We start from the raw sequence: 23,557 nt of genomic DNA on the forward strand, positions 1-23,557 counted from the left end.
ATGATAAATAATGTGAAAGTGGACAGACAGCAGCTCATATGCTGTTAGTAATACAGACAATAGTTGAATTTTACATAGAGTAATAAAAATAAATGCGTGTTAGTATGCTTTTACTCCCTCTGTAAAACTAATAATTAACTGTATTTGAACAGTACATCACCTGTCTTAATTCTCTCAATTCACTTCATTTCCAAATTGTGTCACAGGCATAGTATCTGAGATTTGGAAATTATTCACTCAATACTATCCTGACTGCTGACACCCACGCACCATTGGCAGGCATGTTTGCACTACAGAAGCAGCCTAAACTAATGGTTTTACTTTTTTCCTTCAGTAGAGAATCCTGATTGCACACCACAGAGTACAAGTTAAAAAAATATGCATTGAGAATAATTAAACTATAATCTCTGAACAGGATTTGAACACTGCTTCATCTGTATTATTTCTCTCAAATCAATTCATGTATACCTTTTGACAGAGAGTTGGACATTTGTCATGTGTCTTTTTTCAGTGATTAGTATCTAAAGTGCCAATGATCTTGTACTGACAGGAAGCTTATCTGAAATACTGAAGGCAAGCACAATACATTTATTCACTTTTTTTCCTTAAGCCAGGAAACCTGATTGCATGCTGCTAAGTGGTGCACAAATGCTGAAGGCAGTATTAATTAAAACATTTAGACAAGTATTTTGGATAATTTAAATGAACATGAAATTAATCAAAGTGTATATCTTCCAATGAGCAGGGCTACTAGTACATTACAATGGCATATTCAGCTTTCTCACTTTTCCTTGCCAAATCACTACTATTAATTAAGTCTCGCAATATAAGGCCTTTAGGTAATGCCATGGGAATGGAAAAGAGAACATGAAATAGCGAAATACTTTTATTTTTCACACAGCACATACAATTAATAGTGACATAAATTCAAATGACATATCTGTCTGTCAGATTTACTCATTACTGACATTACTTGAGTTTCCCATCTCAACAAAATCATGCACCAACATGTGTGTTAATATTTATTAAGACCTCCTTGATAAAATGATCTTTAAAGAGGTTTCAAACCTTGCATTCCCTGCACTGTTTCTCTAGGCTCACTCCATTTACACCATAGGCCACAGACACAGGCATGTAACAGCTTGAATTTTTTTCACTCAGTACTGTCCAGCGTGCTGAAGAAAGTACACTACTGCCAATCCCAATTGTTATACTGATAACATTTCAAATTAAATTTGGCAGCTTTTACCTTGGAAATTGAACTGCCATTCACTGCTACTGATCACTGCCAGTGAACACAATGCAACTCCAAATGGCATACAAAAGATAATGGAAAAAAGACACATTTTGAAAGAAGTACTTTAAATGTATATCTCTGATGTTTCTGCAACTTATTATCTTATAAAAGTAACCTGTATGGATTTAAACCACTAAACCAGGATGTTAAGAACAATCATTTCAGATTATTTCCCATATTTACCACAGAAAAAGACATATATTACCAAGGCAAAATGTGTTTAGATGTACTCAAAATGAGACTGTATCAAATTACATTAAAAGTGGAACTGAAGTTATGAAAGTTACCCTTTTTCATTTGCTAGTAAATGTATGGATGATTGGGATAGTGAAAGCAATAAGATAACCATGTACTCATAAAATATTAAGCAAAGAGTGCAAACACTGTAGCTGTATTCCTCTCTTTATGGTGCCTCCTTCCCTTATCTGTGTTTAATATACTCACTTGAATATGCACATTTCTTAGTAAGAGGCAGTAACTGTGGTCCTGAAAACAGCATCTGAATGGTAAGGAAGTTCCTGTTCTAACGCAATGTGCTTTCAGACTTTTCAGTAAGTCTCTTCTCCCTGCCACATCCTCCATAAGTGTACATCAAAGAAGAAAGACTGAAAAACACTGATTGTTCCTTCTGTCAGACTAAACATTGACACCTGCAAGCCATTAGCAGGTAACACTTCTCAATACTCAATCCATGCAGTGCTAGGGTATGTGCATTCAATTGTGTAGTTCCTTATACCATATTACTTTCCCTACTCTTAGTTCGGATTATGCTATTCAGGAATGCTAATGATTTAACACCTCATTTGCATTCTCACAGTGCTCAGAAGGCTAAATTTGCAGTATATAAAGGTAGTCATGTAGCTAAGGAACTTGAACCATAGTGACACTGTTTGAATCCAGAGAGCATTGATATTGCTAAACAAACTTTGAGGGGATTTATCTACTTTTTAAACTGCATTATTGACAAGGTATGTTGCTATTTTTTGCAGAATGCTTTTAGTTTAATGTTAAGGACGGATTGCAATGCCCAGTAAAACCATCATTTTATCTGTCTGCATTTTCTTTATCATTTACTGTTGGCATAGCCCATGTATATCAGTTATTTGTCTGCATTACAAAATTTGCTGGAGTGCTACCCGACATAATTATGTAAGTTTTAGTTTATGGGGATTTGAACAGTTATTGCAGAAGAGTGTAATATAACTTTGTAGCAAAGTCAGGTGTTTTTACATGTGCAGCCCAAATAATGTGTTAAGGTTGTCATAGGGTGCATTATCTTTCAATTATTGTGTGCATGATAGATGCATACATTCATACATAACTGAATTCACATCCATCTTGTCTGTTTATTTTACATTTAGTTTTGTGCCTGTTTTCTGTTTCATTCCTCATACAGGGATGTGGTGCCCAAGACATCTGTACCCCACAAGCCACCATTCACCGATGCAGAAAATTAGGTCATTGTCCAGGCCTTCTGTCACCATGGAGCTTTTCACTTAGGGAGAGGTAGAGGTGACATATTTCCTTGAGACAGGATATGGCAGCAGATATTTGATCAACAGATGCTGTCAGGGGACATGGGAGAATTTACTCCCAGATACGACACAGGGGAAATTATATAATTACCTCTTCCCACAGAGTGCTTCAAGCAGAACTTCCAGGGATGCAAAACAAAAAATAATGTTAACTGGCATTCTATATATCTTTATATGTTTATAGTTTATATAGCTGATATACCAGGGATAATTATCAGCTAGATGTCACAGTACAAGAGAGCTACAGGAGGATTTTGGGGGGTGGATTTAACAGGTCAGTTTTTTTTGTTTGAGATGATTCGTAATTTGCTCATGTAAAGAGGATTGTTTTCTCTTTTGTTTTCATTTGGACTGTGATACTTAGCCTTCTTTCCTCTCCTTTCTTTACATACAGTAAATTTGGATTGCAGTCTGCAAGACCACCTGCACATGGTAAGCACTATTATTACTGTATATAAAGTAGATTTAGATCTAAGACTAAGACTAATAATTGTATTACTTTAGCATCTTTTATAGTGTAACATACCTGTTGTATAACAAAGTTTTGATCATTTTCATTCCCTATTTCTCTCTTTGTTGTATCCATAGCTTGTTATGATAGATGGTCCTGATAGTGGCACTATCGAACTCCTTGCCCCCTGATGTCAAAGTATTGGTAACCTCTAAGGCTGGTGGTGGGGATGAAGAGGCAGAGTCTGAGGTGTAGAGGGTCAGTCTGACACTGAGGTTGTATCGCCCTCATCCCCTGCCCAAATTTAGGACCCAGTTAGTATGCTGACACATACCCATGACATGGAGACTTTTGATATAGAAAACATTGAGGGTTAATCAAGGTATTGTGATTGCTCTGATTGCAGAGATAGTTGATTCTTCTCATAGCCATGGTGAGGGCAAGGTGCAAACTGGAAAGGTGATACATTTGCTTGGAGGAGACCTGTTATCCACTCTTGATGCTGGTATGTCATTAGCTGTTACCACATGTACGTTTATGGCTGTAATGGAGGCACAGGCAAGTTCCAGCAGGGCCTCAGAAGAGAATGCAAGTAATAAACATAATGCATTCTGCCATGTGTGACACTTTCTACTGTGTGGGTGACACTTTGGATAGGATGAATTATGCACCGGATTGGGCATTGCCCGTGTTGGAATGTCTACTGGCAGATGGTGGGCATCCATGTGGCTGGAGAACCACTGCACTCTGTTGCTGTGCCAGCTCCCCTTCCTGTAGTGGCACTACTTTCACTGCTCTGTCAGTGATTGCAGTGTCCATATCCAGATGTGGTAGGCCACATGGTTGTGGTCCTGGGCAAAGTCATGAGGGGAACTCATCCAGGAGATATTGCTTATGTTCAGGTGGCACTCAATTCCTACACAGGTCCATGGATGTAGCAGTTCAACTTCTGGCAATGGTAATTCTAATAGCTGGGGGCAATGACGCTGAACTGACTACTTTACAATGCTTAGTTCACACCTGTCTGAGATGACATGATGTAGTGCTAGCACTGCACTTGACTGTGTTTATGCAGATGCACATACATTCATTGAAAAAAAAATTTGCCCCTACCACCCACTCATATGTAAGCTGTCTAAATAGTGCTGTTGGGTGCTATGCATCTGTTGTTACCGGCCCTGACCACTGTATAGTTTAATAAATGCATGTGTTTCTTACTCGCATACCCTCACATCTTTGGTGTCAGTATTGCCCTCTTGCCATCCCCAACCACCCTGTGCAAATGATGATGATGATAACTGATCCCTGCCATTTGAACATATATGTCTGATGCAGACAGTGGAAAGCTACTGCTTGTTTACACACCAGCATTCATTTATCAATGTGTATTGCAGAAGAAAAGGTTTTGATTTATTTTTCTTACTCATTTGTGAATGATTGCTTATATAATTATTGAACCTCATTGTACTTGAGTTAGTATTTTAAATAAATCAGTCAAAGCAGTAGTAATTCAGGCTTGCCTCTTGCTGTACTTTTGCAAATGATTATATAATTGACCTGTTCCATGCTTTATAGACAGTGGTCAAGTGAAATGCTTGATGCACAGTATTTGGTAAAATAACTAACTGTATATTGCAAACATCATTCAAACACGCTATTACAGATATATGTGTATGCTTTAGAGAAATGCTTTGCTTAGGGGCATATAAATATTTACATACAAGCGTGCTCAGTTATGTAACATTTTATTTCTTACAGGTTCATCATTACTGCAGTTACAAATTGTGTTGTTGGGGTTTGTCCCTGTGTGAATAGTCATTACATGGCTAAGTAAAGGGCAGGCAACAGTTTTCATATTTGTATGTGCATGAAATTTTAGGCTTTGATCTAGGTAGTGAGTGTGTGTACTATACTTTGCTTCTTAGCCAGAGCCAGGACATATTGTGCACACCTCCATCTGCCAGAACCATCTGCAGATGGTGGTTCTCCATCAGAATCCTATCTGTTGCTGCTGGTCCTGCCTGTGGTTCTGCCCCTTGTTGTCCTTGTTGAAGCTGTTTCCTGGGTATTATATTGTGTAACATGGCACAGACTGTAAGTATTTCAGCAGAGGTGCCTGGGTCATACTGCAGGGCACCTCCCAATTGGGCTGGACACCAGAACCTTGATTTGAGCAATCTAAACACACATTCTATGATATTCCTAGTTTGATACTGGGCCTCATTGTATCCTTGCTCAGTGGAGTTCTGAGGGTTTCTCGTGGGTGTCATGAGCCAGAGCACCAGTGCATAACCTGCATCCCCCACTAGATGTCCTTGTGGAAAGTCATCACTAGGGAGCCTTTTGTACAGCTCACAGATATGCCATACATACGAGTCAAGAAAACTGCTTGAGTTGCTGCATTGTGGATGATGTTTGGGTATTACAGACAACCTGACAGTTTAAAGTGATAGGGTGGGAGGTTAGCATAATGGTTAAGGTGTTTACCTTGCAAACATAAGGTGCAGGGTTTGATTCTCACATGAGGTAATTGACTGGGCTGAAAATGGTGCACAAGGGCAGTTAGCCTAGTACTAATCTATGAACCAATATCCTTTTCTGTTGATGTGCCTTCTTCCTTGTTTACTGGGTAGTTTTTTAGTTCTATGTGTGTGTAATCTTTGACTCCCAACACTTCATGGAAGTGTGCAACTGCATCAAATTCTTGGATTTTTTTCTGTCTCCTGAAGAGTGCATGGGAAACAGATGTGACTCATTGCATGTTGTAGAATTACATTTAAAAACTGATGTCATATTCTAAAGGCTGATGTCAGTGACAACCCTAATATATCTCCTGTAGGTCTCTGGAAAATACCAGCAGCGAGTATATGCAATGCTACACATACATTTTCTTTCCACTGGGGTAAGTTCTGCATGATTTCCCTGGAGCCTGAGGTGGGGGCACCATATTTCTTCTAGTATTTCACTGTTCACCCTATATCTCTGCATTCCATGAAAAGTCAAACAGGATCTAAATACCCTTCTACTTCTCCTTCCTGCCCAAAATCTGGAAGCAGCATCTTGATTTAAAACCTATTGCACATACAGCATGATGGCAGCAGCAACCCCTGACAGCTTTTTCTACGTGTAATTGTTCTTCTATTCCAAAAAGTTTTGAAGTTCAAGAGAAAAATGAGTACCGAGTGTACTGAGTGCTTTACAGCTTCCAGTACAGCACCACCATGTTGGATTGGCTAATTAGCCTGCAATTCAGCTCTTTATGTTGTCATTAGTATATTCTGCTATTTCTCTTTGTAATTTAAAGAATGCCAAATACTGCTCTATTGTGTTAACAGCATGCCATAGCACCAACACAATAGCAGCACTTAGTGTAGCTGCTAATGAATCTGACCTGTACTTGTATGTTTTTTGTCCATTTATAAACAGGTGATGTATTAATCTCTTACTATATCAAATGAGTTGCCTTCAGTTCAAATAGTCATACTAAGTGTAATTAATGAGATAACCCGCAGAAACATTTCCTGTAAAATATATTGCTGTTTGTGTTTTCCTACTAAAATATCTTTATACTGCAAAATAGAAATATGCAGAAGCTTTAACCATAGCCTGAAAATTGGCCTTGTCCCAGCAGAGGGGAGAACAGCAATTTACCCTGGGAACTATCGACCCTAAAGTCTAACCAGCCTTATCTTCAAGACTGTGGAAAGAATCATCATCAGCCTTATCCACAAGGACATAGGTGACCTTCATACTTTTGAGCTGACCCAGTTTGGCTTCATTGAGGGTGGATCTTGCTTATTAAACCCAGTGGACCTCTTTGAGAATGTCACCAAAGCCCTGGATGATGGCAAAATAGTACATACCCCATCTTGATTTAGCCAAGGCTTTTGACACAATCCCTGATTTGGGTATCATAGAGAAAATCTTCCAGCTCGGAATTAACCCATACATTACTTGATGGGTAGCCAACCGGATCACTGACAGAACACACACTGTCAAAGTTGGGGAGTTCACCTCCACCAGTAGACAAATTACCAGTAGGGTACAACAAGGATCTGTGCTGGGTCCGCTACTGCTTGGAATCTATTTATCTGAAGTCCAAGCAAAGGTAGATGGCCTGTGGCTTAGCAAGTTTGTAGATGACTGCAAAATGGGCACAATCATAGAATCCCCCAACAATGTTAACATATTACAGAAAGGTGTAAAATTCCCCAAAGCATGCAGAAGACAGCTCGATATGCAGCTAAATCCAAAAATTTGATGAACCAGTAAGTAATTGTATCAAAAAACTTTATTGCAGAGAAAGAAAGTTTTTTGATATGATTACTTGCTGGTTCATCAAGTTTTTGGATTTAGTTGCATATCGAGTTGTCTTCTGCCTGCTTTGGGGAATTTTACAGTTTTGTTTGGTTGCTGCAGTTAGGTTTGTTTTTATATTACAGAAAGGGCTGAAGCAGATAAATGATTGGTGCAAAACTCACAATCTAAAACTTAACGTAAAAAATGCCTCATTAATCCCCTTTGGCAAACAGGTAGACCCTGTTAATTATGGTATAGGTAGCATCCCTCTAAGCTCAAACTCAGTGGTGTAAGACTTGGGAACACAGGCTGATATCAATCTAAACTTCAATCAATATTATAATGGGTAAGAAAAGCATTCTACATTGTGCATCTCATAAATAAGGGCATCACATCCAAGAATAGAGAGGTTATAGCTCCACTGTACCTGACCCTTATCAGACAATCTAATTGATTACAATGTTTCCTTCTGTATGCACCTCATCAAACACCTGCAACAACTAGAGAGACCACAGAGGTTTCTAACCAAGAGAATCCAGGGACTACAAAACATGACATACGTGGAAATACTGAAAGCCCTGTCACTGTACTCTGTATCATATTGGCTGCTGAGATATGACCTGTGCCTGGCCTACAGAGCACTCTCAGACCCTGCCCTAATGGAATTGCTGCACATCTGCAAAATAAATGGGACAAGATTAACTCATTCCAGGTATCTCAACCTAGCTTGTGACATTAACAGAGCATGTTGGAGAGACAGATATATCTCCCACTGATTACCACTCCTCTGGAAAAAGCTCTCATTCCATGTGAAGCAGAAAGCCACAATAACCCTATTCAAGTACGACCTTGACAACTAGATGGGTTACCGTAAATGCATCCTTGGGGTGGCACCTATGTCCATCATGGACAAAGACAGTCAGTGCTGATCACAGAATCACTCTGCTAACAACAATAATCTAAATATGGTCAATGTGGGTACTTGGGTTTTTACACAGCTAGGCATATAACGGCCCTAGGGCCATTAGCCTAGTAATCACGTATGAACCTATGAACCTATTAACCTAAGCATATATGAACTCTGATAATTTTAAAATGTATGGTATATCTAGCTGTACATCTGTCTGTCTAGTTTAATATATATAGATGAACTAACAACAGTTCAGTGACCTACAGATATATATGTGTGTGTGTGTGTGTGTGTGTGTGTGTGTGTGTGTGTGTGTGTGTGTGTGTGTGTGTGTGTGTGTGTGTATGTGTGTGTGTGTGTGTGTGTGTGTGTGTGTGTGTGTGTGTGTGTGTGTGTGTGTGTGTGTGTGTGTGCATGTGTGTGTGTGTGTGTGTGTGCATGTGTGTGTGTGTATGTGTTCATGTATGTGTATATATATATATATATATATATATATATATATATATATATATATATATATATATATGGGTCTATTTCACATAATCGAACAGCCAAATGTTCGACTTTCATATGGCCGAGACCATTAGATCGAACCTTTGAATGTTCGAAAATGTGAAAAAATAAATAAATAAACTAAACAGTGCTAGAAGGGGGGGCTATTCCCCTGCACCCCTCACACCCCCTGCTATTTAAATATACCAACTCCGAGATCGCGCTACATTGCGGTAAAGGGAAATCTTCCCATTCTGCACTCTATGGAGATCCCCATTCAGACCGTTCGAACTTTTAAAACTTCCATTATATGGTTTTAGCCATATGAAAGTTGAGCCTTTAAAAGTTTGACCATCTGAAGGGGACCCATATATGGGTCTATTTCACATAATCGAACAGCCAAATGTTCGACTTTCATATTGCCGAGACCATTTGATCGAACCTTTGAATGTTCGAAAATGTGAAAAAATAAATAAATAAACTAAACAGTGCTAGAAGGGGGGGCTAGTCCCCTGCACCCCTCACACCCCCTGCTATTTAAATATACCAACTCCGAGATCGCGATACATTGCGGTAAAGGGAAATCTTCCCATTCTGCACTCTATGGAGATCCCCATTCAGACTGTTCGAACTTTTAAAACTTCCATTATATGGTCTTAGCCATATGAAAGTTGAGCCTTTAAAAGTTTGACCATCTGAAGGGGACCCATATATATCAGTGGCGGCTGGTGACTTCAAATCAAAGGGGGGGCTGCCTGAGACAGCTGAATGGGTGGGGTCAATGGGAAGGGGGTGGCCAACTAGAAAAGGGAGGAGCTATGCTCAAAATCACAAAAACTGTAAATTTAATTAAATACACTGCCCTGAGTGCCAAGCCATCATTATGAGAGTCCAATCAAGACAAAATGAAGTGCAGAAGAAAAAAAAATATTTCAATGCATTGGCTGCATAACAGCTTACTTAATATCTAGATGGAAACAAAAAGGTTGTGAGGCATGAAAAAATAAATTACTTTTTAAATACATTACTGGAATGTCAGTCAAAATCAAGTATAAGTAAAACAAGCAGCACTCAACTCAAACCACTTCTCCTTGCACTGCAGTACTAATTATAATATATATTTAGCTTTATTAAAGTACCAAGTAACATGCTGAAAGTAGCAATCTCTGTGATACCCCACTTGTGAAAATGTTTCTTATCCAAAAAAGACCTGCTGCCTGACAACAACTATCTACTTGTTTCATGGAAAAAGCATGATCAAAGTAAAAGATGAAAAACAAACAAGAAACAAGCTCAAGATACATTGCTTAAAGGATTACTGCACAGGTTATGGACCACACATGATAGATTGGCATTCTGTTTAATTTACAGGTAAAGCCTGCAAAGTTGACTGCAAGTCTCCAACAAATGTAATGAGCTTCTTAAAATAATGTAATCCTGTCCTTTATTACAAATACTGTCATATGCATTCCAATACACAAGGCTTATATGTTATTTAGTTATGTAAGTATTATCTTGCATGGCAACAACAGAAAGGCTTTTAGTGCTGTCAATTCTTTAACAGTATGCTTATTAAAGCTTATGTGCATCTTAGAATCTCAGACAGGCTTACATGATGGTCATTAAAGCATTGCTACTTAAACACAGAGCAACAGACACTTTAAGCATAAATCAACAGTATAAAAATATGACAGAAACAAGAACATTCTGCAAAATCAAGGACAGATGAAAAGCCACTGTAGTACTTGTGTCTACCTTGGATGGGGGGATACTCTGCACATTTACACTGCATAACTGCTCCTTGCCTTGCTTGGATACATCCAGAGTCACTACATGGGGGAGTGGGGTGCAACAAGTATGTCACAATTTGAAATGTCTCTGGCTGACTGTAATGGACCTGACACATTTGTCATACCTCTCAACCTCAGAGCAAGAAATCTGGACAAAGCCATACACAGAAGTGGGACAAAGGCCCAAAAATAAGGACAACTTTTAAATATTGTTCTTATAAACTTAGACATATAATAGAATAGTAGGTATTGCATTAGTATGAATTTTCTGAAAGGTGTGAAATTGAAACTCAAATGTCTGTCATTATTTTCTAACTTCAGTCTTTAATAATTTGCCACTAATTTGCCAAAAAAACACAATTTTATAAAAAAAGGATCAAAAATGTGATGCAAAAATATAAAATAGCCACACAATAACAGCTGGGAACCTGTTAAATATTAGTACTGCTAACTTGAGCAGATGACAAAATAAAAGAATCTAAATGCATTTCTGAAATAAAAGTAATCTATAACTCTGATTACTACAGTTATTTATTAATTGTAAGCCCTCCACATTTTCTTCCAAAATTGCCATTTTGCTGAGGGATTATTAGGGGAAGAGCAACATTTTGAGCCAAAATCAGGGACAGTTGAGAGGTTTGGATATGCCTAATTCTATAAATCAATTTATTTGCACGTACATCTCAATCTGTTAATGCAGGAAATCTGGACAAGGTCAAATATATTGGGGGAACATATAAACAGTACAAAAAATTGCTCTTGTATAAACTGAGACAGTTGATAGAATAACAGGTTTTGCTTTAGTATGCATTTCTCTGAAGGTTATGGAGTCTGAAACTCAGTGTCTGTCATTATTTAGTGACTTAATTCCTAAATGATTTGCCAGAAAACCACAGATTTTATGAGGAACAATCTAAAATAAGAAGCAAAAATCTAATAATTCTGCAAAAATCTGGACAGTTGAGAGGTATAGTTCAGCCGGGGCCGTCTTTGAATTTGCTGACCTTCCCCCTTCACAAAATCATGGTTGAATGGAGCCTCCTCCCTGCAGCCATTCCAATGAACCATTACTTGGCTATTTCACCCCACTTACCATAAACTCTAATGTGCATACTGCTTTACTTCTGTGATGATCTGGACTTCATTTGAAAGTTTTATTTTGCATTTTACAGCACAAACACTAATAGATATCTGCTAAACAAAACAATGCAGCCTCACAATGAAAACAGACTTAGCATTAAAACGTCTCTGCCCTTGAAACTCACATTCATTGTAACAGCATTGAAACCCACATTCAAAGAAAATACATTTTGCCAGTGGCAGATAAAGATTAACTTTGGGCTGTTTTCAAATCACAGGCCCCTAGCACACGAAACATACACATGCTCTTTGATACACCTTCCTGATTGTATTAAATTATATTTCTTGTACAATACAGTACAGCTTTAGAGTGTATTTTAAATTTATTGTTTTGAATGATTTTCCAGTAAACAATTAAACAAAATGCATGCACCAATAATGACAAAACTGCCAAATTCAGAAAATTTCCATCATAAAAGTCTACTCTAACTTCTAGAGTCCACCATTATCAGTAAATATGTACAATCTCTGAAGAAGTAAATGTCATCTAAATAATTCCACATTAAGGAGATCTGTAACTAATGAAGAGGTTGCTGCTAGCAAACAACTTTATATTTCATTGTTTCATCTACAAATAAAGTGCTTGTTGCCCTTGAGGAATAAATTGCCTATGTTACACTAAAAAAATGATAAGCTAGTAATATTGCAATAGAGAATGGATGGCAAACTGATAACTGGTTCATAGTTACTAGGTATCTTTGCCATAAAGGACTGCAGCATCAATCCCCTTTGCAACACAGTACAGTATCAGCAATGCATTTAGCTACTGTAGAGGTAGAACCCACAGCCTTCTGCATCAAAAGCAAGTACACTACCTGTTGTGCTATTAACAACACAAGCAGACTCAGCATAAGCAACACTAAACTTTTGTGCATCAAAAGCAAGCACACTACCTGTTGTGCTATTAACAACACAAGCAGACTCAGCATAAGCAGCACTAAACTTTTGCTCCCCTGCAGCTCTCAGCTCCTTGTAAAATCTGCTCAACACTCAGCTGTATCTCTGAACTTTGCAGCACATGAAATATGGAAAAAGCCAAAATTTATTGGGGGGGGGGGCAAAAGCCCAAAAACCAGGGACACATTTTAAACATTGCTTGTATAATGTTGCTAGAATGAAATGTTCTGTTACCACCATGCATTTCACTACCAAGTCTTCAACCCAGGACAATGTGCAAAACAGTCAGAGCAACATACCACTATGCCAAATTAGCTAATTTGTGAATGTGAGAAAGACTGAAATTTAAATGGCTACCATTTAGTGAATTCAGTTCTCACCATAGCTGTCAACCTCTTAGCAGAAAGCACCTAAACAAAGCCAGTAATGGGGGAATACAGCCCTCAAACATATTCAGTGAATTCAGTTCTCACCATAGCTCTCAACCTCTTAACAAAAAACACCTGGACAAAGCCAATAATGGGGGAATACAGCCCCCAAACATATTCAGTAAATTCAATTCTTACCATAGCTCTCAACCATAGCACAAAAAACTTGGACAAAGCCAATAATGGGGAAATACAGTCCCCAAAATAGGGACAAATTTCAAATATCCATCTTATAAACATAGAAAATTGCTAGAATTAAATGTTTTGTGTTACCATGTACTTTCTGAAGAATATGAAGTCTGAAATTCAAATGCTTGTCATTTTTATTTAACATTTGTTAAGCAGGAAAGTCTGACTTGGAATAAAAGCCAATTTTCAGCAGAGGTCCAGGGAGAAACACTCTAGACACATGTCTTTGTAAGATGGGAGGACACCAGAGCAAACCCACACAAACACAGGGAGGACATGCAGACTCCACACAGAAGGCACCCCAGCCAAGAATCAAAGCAGAGAACCTGTAGCTGTCAGGTAACAATGCGAACACTGCACTACTGACTGTGTAAAGACATAACAATACAGAAACCACAGATTTTATGAGGAACAGAACAGATCAAATATGAGGCAAAAGTCTGCACATTTTGTACAAATGGTGGTGGGTAGGGAATTCAGGCTCTTAACTCCTGGGCACAAGGTAAAAGGTTCAAGCCTGGTGTATTATCTACCAACCACCATATAGCAACTGGGGCACACACACACATTGTAGTTCTTCCTGAGAGCAAGTCCATACCATCCAAAAGCCCACAATGAGAGCTGAGCAAGCTGGGTGCTACCCAGCCTGCAGACATTGCAATCTGATCCCTTTCCAGTCTATGTAGTTGTAACTGCATAGAGTTCTGAGATAGTGCTACTGAATGCTCTCTTCCTAATCTAGACTGCTGGTGAGACAGTCTGAATTCTGTGTGCATGCTCCAGACTCGCTTTTGTTTTTCTTTTATTAGTTTTTCTTTTCTTTTATTTTATTATTTTTTATTTTTTTGTTTTACAGCTGGGGGGGGTCTCATTCCAACTGCCCCTGATATATATATATATATATATATATATATATATATATATATATTTACTATGAAAATGTTGAATGACACGCAGATTTCAGAATTTCGTAATCACACAGACGATTGGTAAAAACAGTGAACTGAAACCTTCTGAGTTCATTAAATCAAAAGCAAGGAAGTAATTGGTTCCTGTAAAATCACCATTGACTTGAACAGTGGTTTTAAAGGAATGGTCAAACTGGTTTGAATGTCTTACGTTATTTTTTACCATTTTTGAGATATGGTAAAAACGATGTTCACAAATTCAACCATATGAGTTGATGAAACAACTCAAATATTTTGTGTCATTCAACATTTTCATAGTAAACACACACACACATGCACACACACACACACACACACACACACACACATATATATATATATATATATATATATATATATATATAGCTCTCTCTCTATATATATATATATATATATATATATATATATATATATATGAATATATATAGATAAATATATAGATAGATATAATAAATATAGCGAGAAGGAGAGAGAATGAAATATTTACAGTTCACTGAACTGTGAGTTGTTGCCTTTGCCTTGTGCACAATGCTCCATTCAGATATGAAACAGAATAAAAGAATCCAACACAATGATAAGTAATGCCTGAAAAAAAGAAGAAATTTTTAAACAGCAAGCATTTTTGGAGCTGTGCAATCCTCTCAGATCACAAAGATATATGTACCAACTCCACAGTCATATCATGTTAAAGTAAGGAGCAATCTCCCAAAAAAAAGGAATCACAGCTATTGCAGATTTTGAAATCAGACCGACAGTGACTTGCTATGGAAAACAGCAATTGCTGTGGTATTCCCTGGATTCTTATGCTTTGGAACATAAGAGGTCAGGAAACTTCATTTCTGATACCTGTTGGTATACTACAGTGGCACAAAGCCTAAGCATTGTTTATCCCAGACAAATAGGTAGATGTTTTGGAGCAGGCAGTGAGACAAGGAGCTACAAATTCTGTTGTAAAATGCTGCAGGTCGTGAATTTTCAACGTTCTGTTTAAAATTATCATAAGACACGATGGTACAGTGGTAGCATTGTTGCCTCACAACAAGAGGTTCTCCTGTTCTATTCCCGGCTGGAGTGCCTTCTTTGTGGAGTCTGCATGTCCTTCCTGCGGTCGAGTGGCCTCCGAAAGACATGTGTGAATGGGCGTGCCTTCGCTGAAGGTTGGGTGTTGGGCTGGCAACTCTGCACCATAAAAATCTACTGCCAGTCATTAGCAGATGAGAGTACCACTGTGGCGTCCCCTAACTGGCAAAAGCCGAAAAGACAAACATGAGTTGGTGAAAAGCATGAGTTACCTAAATGTCTACGCTAGGGCCTACAAAATATGTCTGCTCAGCTAATTATAGAGTTGCTAGCTTATCTGAAGACTGCTTTTCTTTCATTATCATATGAAACAATAACTGATATTGATATTTACATTTCTCGAAGGTATAGATTGCAATATTTGGTGAGATATGTAACATTTGTAAATGTGAGGTGCAGTTTTGGAGAAGAATAATAGGAGGTTAGAGGATAATAATCTGCTGATTTCTGACTATAAAATGGAAGTCTGTGGCTGTTCTCTTCATTTCAAAGAAATGGCACAAATGTATACATTTTGACTGTCATAACAGAAATGGTTAATGCTTCTGTTGCAAGTAGGAAATGTTAAATTGTAAAACATACTAAAAAATGATTGTGACATGATTCCCAGATCACCCCTACTAAAATGCAATGAGCTTCAACACTGTGTAGCAGGCTATTCAAATATTATTTGCATTATGAAATGAGTATTGGCCAATATCTACAACCTAATTTTTTTGTGAGGTCTTGTGTATTACCTTCAGATTATGGGACCACTGCACATCACCACAGTGGCAGGAAATAGTGTTAAATATTGCATTCCACACTTCATGCCCACATCTCTCTCTACACAGTGTATAATAAGTACCACAAATGCTATGCCTACATCCAATTGCCACAAAAAGTAGAGCAGCTATTATTTTCAGTTAGATAAACCACTGTAAAAAGTAAAGTATTAGAAAATACATAAAATATCTGTGAATAAATTGCATTCCCTGCAAAGAAGAATAACACAGAGAGGAATTAAAGGTAAGTCTAACCATCACTAATACATTTCTTAATGCTAGATAATGCACACAGAAATTCCAAATATTAAGTTATATATCATGACGTGGTACATTGCATTGTCAACACATTTATAAGCTAAAAACTTTCAAAAAGAAAATCTCCAAGTCTGCCATGTGATAAACCTAATGAAAAGTTCCTGAAAAGGCAGTTTACTCTACTAACCAGTTCTATAACATTTACTTAAGACTGTATTCATCCAGCATGAGAGGATGAAGGGTGCAATTAGTTGCTGGTAAATACAGCAGGGCATCTCTGGAAGATTCACTAACACATTCTAGTCAGGAACACTTTGGTGAAATAGAGAATGGAGTGAACAAGACCAGTTGTGAACTGCATGAAGGTGAGAATATTGAAGAACTGCTGGGTATTAGATGGGCTGTTCTGCTCATCTGTAGTTAGGGTAGTTATTTGATACAAGTGGACCTACACAGACATATATCATTTTAGCCATGGTGTACAAATTAGCTTTAAGTTCAGAATTATGAGCACAAAATTACACAAAATGTCCTATCTTCTAACATGCAAATAGAAGTAAAGAGGTACAAGTGAGCTAGTAATTGTGATAACAACATCTGAAGAGATATAATTGCTATATTGCTAGATATCCATGTAAAGGATTTCATTGTAAACACTTTAATATGTGTAAAGAAAATCACAAAATCAACCAGCGATCCAAACCACAGCCAAGGAACTTTATTGTAGGTAAGCGCTTTTGTGGTCCTTCTCACACCACTTCTTCAGACCTTTTAACTTTAATATGTGTGCTGTGTCTTTAATTTTGTATTTAGGAAATATACCATAGAAAGTGGAAGTTATGTTGGAAAGTGATTGGTGCATAATATATGGCTTACAACTTCAAAAATTTCTGGGTATCTTGGTGGGGAAAAAACAGTTAGGAAGTTGGAGTACAATTGAAGAAATTCTATGTACAGCCCTGCTAGAAGCATCAGTGTTATGACAGCACATCAGTGTTTGAAATTGGAAACCTTAAAAACTTATGAAAAAATCAGTTAATGTCCTAAATGACACCCTACATGTGATAAACCATGGTAAATTACCAACATCTCTCCGATCTTTGGTGACATAATTTTCTTCAACATCTTTCTCACCAGCAGGGTATATACCCTTACAGCACATAATCTAAACAGACTGCATTTGGATAAGATTCCTTCACATGAGGCCTAATGTCCTGCCAAGGCTCTGCCAGTAGAGATGGGCATGGATCTCCATTTCTCAGGAGCCAGGCAGCAGTGTCTGTATGCAGATTGCAGCATACATTTTCCATTCCGTTCTCATAACTCCAGCTTTAAGGATTGTTTGTTTCCTTTTAATCCTTAATCGTATGTTCTGCTCTGCCTGTGTGATGCTGTCCTGCAAGATATATTAGTTTTGTTCTTTTTTCAGTGTTTCTTTGTGTAGTTAATCATTAACAAGTAGTAATGATTATTTTTTGAAGGATAATGTTGAAGTAAATAGGCTGCTGTCAATCCTTCTAAGTGGAAAGGGAAAAAAGAAGAGAAATTCACATGCAGTATAACAATCAGTGGGACTTTGATGTTTGGATGCTAGACAGATGTTTTTCTTTTCTTAAGCATTTTTGCACAGTTATTATGTTGTGTGGCATGAATTATAGCCAGGAAGAGATAAACAGCAGTAATGATAAATTGTAAAGAAATTCTTTCTCCAGTTTACCAAACATTTGATTTTTTTTTTTTTACCTGCCGTACATGCCTCTCAACTTCTAAGCACAAGAATCTGGATGACGCCAAAAATAATAGTGGGACAAAGGCTCAAAAACAAGAACAAATTTTAAATATAGCTCTTATAAACTTAGAAATTTGTTAGAATAATAGATTTTATATTAGCTTGTATTTTCTGAAGGACATGCAGTATGAAACACAAAGGCATGTCATTATTTAGTGACTTTGTTCATCAGTAATTTACCAATAAATCACAGATTTTATGAGAACAGATCAAAAGTGAGGCAAAATTTTCAACATTCCACAAAAATTTGGAGAGTTGCGAGGTATGTTTCTGTAAAATCTAATCATTTTTGCTTATGTTGTCCACTTATTTTTTTGATCAGTAAATACATGGTATAAGAATTTGAGGACTGATACTTGAGCAGTAATGTAACTACCTAATGTGATTTTAGAGGGTTCATATCGGTACTTATTTTGACATTGCTCTCCTCCTTACATAGTCAAGTTCATTTAATCCATGAATTCAGGCACAGCCTTAGTGAAAAATGTTAGACTTTTATATAGTCTACAATTCACCAATGCCTAATCAATTTACAAGATGACAAAGGCTCATCTAGATGAAAACAAGCAGCTGAACTTTAAACTCAATCAGATATTTTGTAAATACTGTAAATGTTTTTTTTTTTTTTTCTGTGATCAAGATGCTTATTTATTTTATATTATTTATTTTACATTTGTTTACTAGGATAGTCCAACTGGATACATGTCCATTTTCAGAGGAGGCCCGAGGAGAAAAGCTCCACATAGGCAAACTTACATAGATTACACAGAAGTTAGCAAACAATTATAAAAAGAAAGTGATTATATACAATGGCTTAGTAGTGTTCACTAGTAGGGACTCACAATTCTCAAGAAAGACACAATTAAAAGTAAGAGACATCATATTGGAAGCAGAGCTTGGTGACGTAGTTACAAGTTATGATAATTACAGAATATGCTTTTAGGTTATAACTTAATCAGGGTTGGTACATGGGCATAGCCAATTCACTTTGAGATACTGTTTGATTTTTTTAAGAGACTTTTGGAGGATTGTAGGGTTATATAGTTTGGCAACGAATTCTAGGTTTTGCCAACAAAGTTGGCAAACAAGGATTCACCAGCAGTTATTAGCTTTGCGGGTTTGGACCAGTAGTTTATCGGCTGACCCTAGGGATCTTAGGTTGCTATATGGCTTAATAATATTTTTAAGTGAGGGGGTATCCTCAGGGTGGTACAAAATTTGGTACACTATTAAGAGTTGATTGAATTGAATTAAGCTGGGCAGTTCTAGCCACTTTAGTTGTTTAAGGTTCTGGCAGTGGTGGGTTCTATAGGTCTTATACCCTAAACATGTATATACCAACTCAGCATTTCCACAGCCATGCATAAAAGATATAACATTAAAAGGAGTCACTGCTGAAGCATATGTAGAAAGTGCACCAAAAGTTATTTCCTAGGAATATGCTTGATATCAGAATTCAGCACTGGGGAGTTGAATTCATCCAGATCAAACTTGTTTATTTTCTAAAATATAATGAAGCTTTATGGTCTGCCATGCTGTCAAATCACTACAAGCACCGGACAAAGACACACACACACACACACACACACACACACACACACACACACACACACACACACACACACACACACACACTCATATATCTAATAAAGCGAGGATGAGTACTGAGATGACGTAGTGCAGTATCAGTCCACGGGTACAAGATAAAGCATGTAAATATTGTATAATTTAAAACTTCAGTACTGATTATTGTTATTATATTTTGCCGTATAATGTTTGCTTCCATTCTTATTATATATCAAGTCTAGCTGACTACATATTGTGGATTAAAAACATTTTCAAAATATTATTTCTATTTAACCTGAGTTTTGCATGTTTCATGCTTGTTTTTAATGCTATCCTTATTTTTAATATTATTTAGTATATTTTATTTTTTTATATCACTTGTGTGTTTAAACTGGAAATCACTTAGTTGTGCATTCAGTGAATCTATTTTATATGAAAAACTTTCATACAGATACTTGAAATATACTGAAGTTTTATTTTCACCTTCTTGATTTCATAAGGGTGAAAAATGTGTTGGAATCTTAAATAAGAACTAGAGAGAGATACAATAAACAGACTGTAATGATTCCTTTAGAAAATAATATAAATTATGATAAGGGTTTCTTTTGATGCTGTTCATTTTATATCTTTATGTATCCTTATATCAGTATATGTCTATACATTTACTGAGACATGCATAAACGTATATATATATATATATATATATATATATATATATATATATATATATATATATTTATATAAAACAAAAAAGGGAAACCAGTTGTACAGATGCAATTACTCTTGATGTTGGCTTACAATTATTAAAATAAACCATGTCAAAGATTGCTTTGCGTTCTTATTAGAGATAAGAAAACAGGATTCAAGCTGGTATTGCACATTTAAACCATGATTTACAACATTTGGTAAGAGATGAGTGCTTTTACCCTTGGCACAGATTCATCAGATCTAGGTTATACATAGCAGTAACATACAATATATACTTTTCTATTTTCCATGTTAAAAGTCATGTAAATTACAGCAAAGGTTTAATCCAAGAGCACTTAAACCACATTCAGTGTCAGTGACTGGACACTTACACATACATAGGTTGCATCTTTTATTGTGATTGGTGCTTTTTGCTCCCTGTCTAAGTAAGTACATGGTGTATCTGGCTGTTGAGCAGTGTGTTAGGTATGTCAAATAACACATGTAACCATCTAGTTCTTCATTTTGTCACATTAAAATAGTACATAATAAAACAGATGAAAATTATACTTTCCATGGTCAACTACTGTAGGTAAACTTGGTGTGCATGAGGTTCAAATATTGGGAATAAGTACCCTAGCTCTAAGAGAGCATGTCATAATAATCACAGAAATAGTGTGTGTATTTTTAAAGTAGAAAAATAAAAACAAAAGCCTTGGAGAGGTGCATCTTAATAGAATGTAGTATGTTATTGGAGTTCAACATTGCTACAGTATATGAAAGCCAATTCATGACAAAACCTCGTATATATATATATATATATATATATATATATATATATACACCTAAACCTGGTATGTGACATCAACAGAACCTACTGGAGGGACAGATTTGTCTCCCAGACATTATCACACCTTTGAAATAGGCTCCCACTTCACATCAAACAAAGTACCTCATTGGCCCTTTTTAAACACAATCTGGATGATTGGATGGGTAACCATAGATTCACCCCAGGGGTTTCACCTGTGTCCCTCTTGGACAGGGGCAATAGGTGCTGATCATGGTAACAAGAGTAAAATTTGGCAAGGCTTGTAAGGCCCCTCGGGCCATTAGCCTAGTAACACCTATGATCCTATAATATATATTTATATATATATATATATATATATATATATATATATATATATATATATCAGTGAGAGGGTTGGGAGTGGTTTGTGAGCAGAACTGAGTCAATTTCATGCTTAAGCTCTATGTGAAATTATGTGACGGGGAGGGGAGAAGACAGGTTGTTATCACAACTCAAAAAATAAGTCTGCTGTTAGGGACATAGGTGTAAAAAGGATTTAGCAACTGTGTGTGAGTCTAAGAAGTGTGTAGGAAAAGAGCCAAGCGAGCAAATTGCCCTCAGGGTTAGTTGTAAAACAAAATAAGTGAAAAAACACAGCTGTGAAGCTGTGTGTGTATGAAAATTCCCAGGCTCAGAAAATATAGAGTAGGGGAAGGATCAGAGATGGGAAAGACAGTCCTGCCAAACCCCAAAATAATAATAATTATAATAATAATAAATAAACAATATGTAATACATGTATATATGTACATATGTGTGAATAGTGTGAACTCCGTAAATATCAGTAAGACAAAAGCGATATCCTAGGCAACCAAAGGATTTTATTACTCACACAAATAACAACGCAAAATAAGAAATAAAAAGTAAAAAACAGTTTGAAATCCACAATTTAAACGAAAATACTGAGCGCTTTCACCCGCTCCACTCAATGCAGGTTTCATCAGAGTACATTTAACAGTTCTTTACACCAGCCTTATGTACTAACCAACTTATTAATAAGTTAATTAATCAACTATACAAAACAAATTATCAATTAAATAATAATTTCGTTAGTAAACTGAAACAAGGTCCAAAATACTAAACACTTTGTTGTTGCTGTATCATGTGTTGAAATTTAAAAAATCTAACCATAAAATGATACTAATATTTATATTTATAAGTATTTCTTAAATAGTCTTATTATAAAAATTCTGTATGGATGATGGTGTTGTTGTTAAAACCTAATAAGAAATAGTGAGGGCATAACCTATGTATAGTTATATAATAATATAATAAACAATTTAATCTAATAGTCAATTTAATAAATAACTATATACCTAAACTCTATATAAATTCATAATAAAACAAATATATTGAATATGTTAAAAATTTATATACAGTAATATTAAATAAATAATTAATTAATGATATGTATACAAATGACAATAACACTATATTAGATTTAATATATAATAAATAAATAAATAAATAAATAAATAAATAATTGTGATATCATGTGTAGGAAGGTCATTTGATATTTTAAATACAATTCATAAATGTTCACATTAGTGTGAAGTAATATATAGTTTATAAAAGTGTGTGCATAAAACATATAATGCAATTGTATCTATTGGAAAATGTATTACAGTCTATAGCATCTAAATAATTGTTAAAATGTAAAATAGATGAACAAAATAAAGTAAGATAATTAATACTGTGTAAACCCTGTAATGAAACTCAAACCTAGTTTTAAAGGGTTATTGTTGTTAAATTGTGATAAAACTCAAATTAGACACAAATGGATTTGTGTTTAAGAATACTCGCAATGCTAATGTGGCCATTCAATCCTGGTATAGTACTAGCATTGAAACGAAGTTGCCACAAACATTCTTTTGTTAACAGTAGGTTATCCAAGTCCCCTTCCTTTTCCCAGGGGTTATATATTCTATCTATAATGAAAAAGATGAATCTTTTAAAGTTACAACATGTAATACTGTGCGTATAAAGAGCATTAGTTTCCTTTTTGTGTTTAATGTCTCTTACATGTTCCATAATTCTCTCCTTTAATTTTCTCTTAGTCTTACCTACATAGTATGCCGGACATGAAGTGCAACTAGCTAGGTAAATAACCCATTTCGTATTGCAATTACATAGTCCAGGGCATTGAAGTGTTTTACCATAGTCATGTACTGTGCAGTAAGGTCTGTCA

The sequence above is a fragment of the Protopterus annectens genome, chromosome 2.part1, assembly GCF_019279795.1.
Source record: "Protopterus annectens isolate FY-2018-M chromosome 2.part1, PAN1.0, whole genome shotgun sequence".
NCBI lineage: Eukaryota > Metazoa > Chordata > Ceratodontiformes > Protopteridae > Protopterus > Protopterus annectens.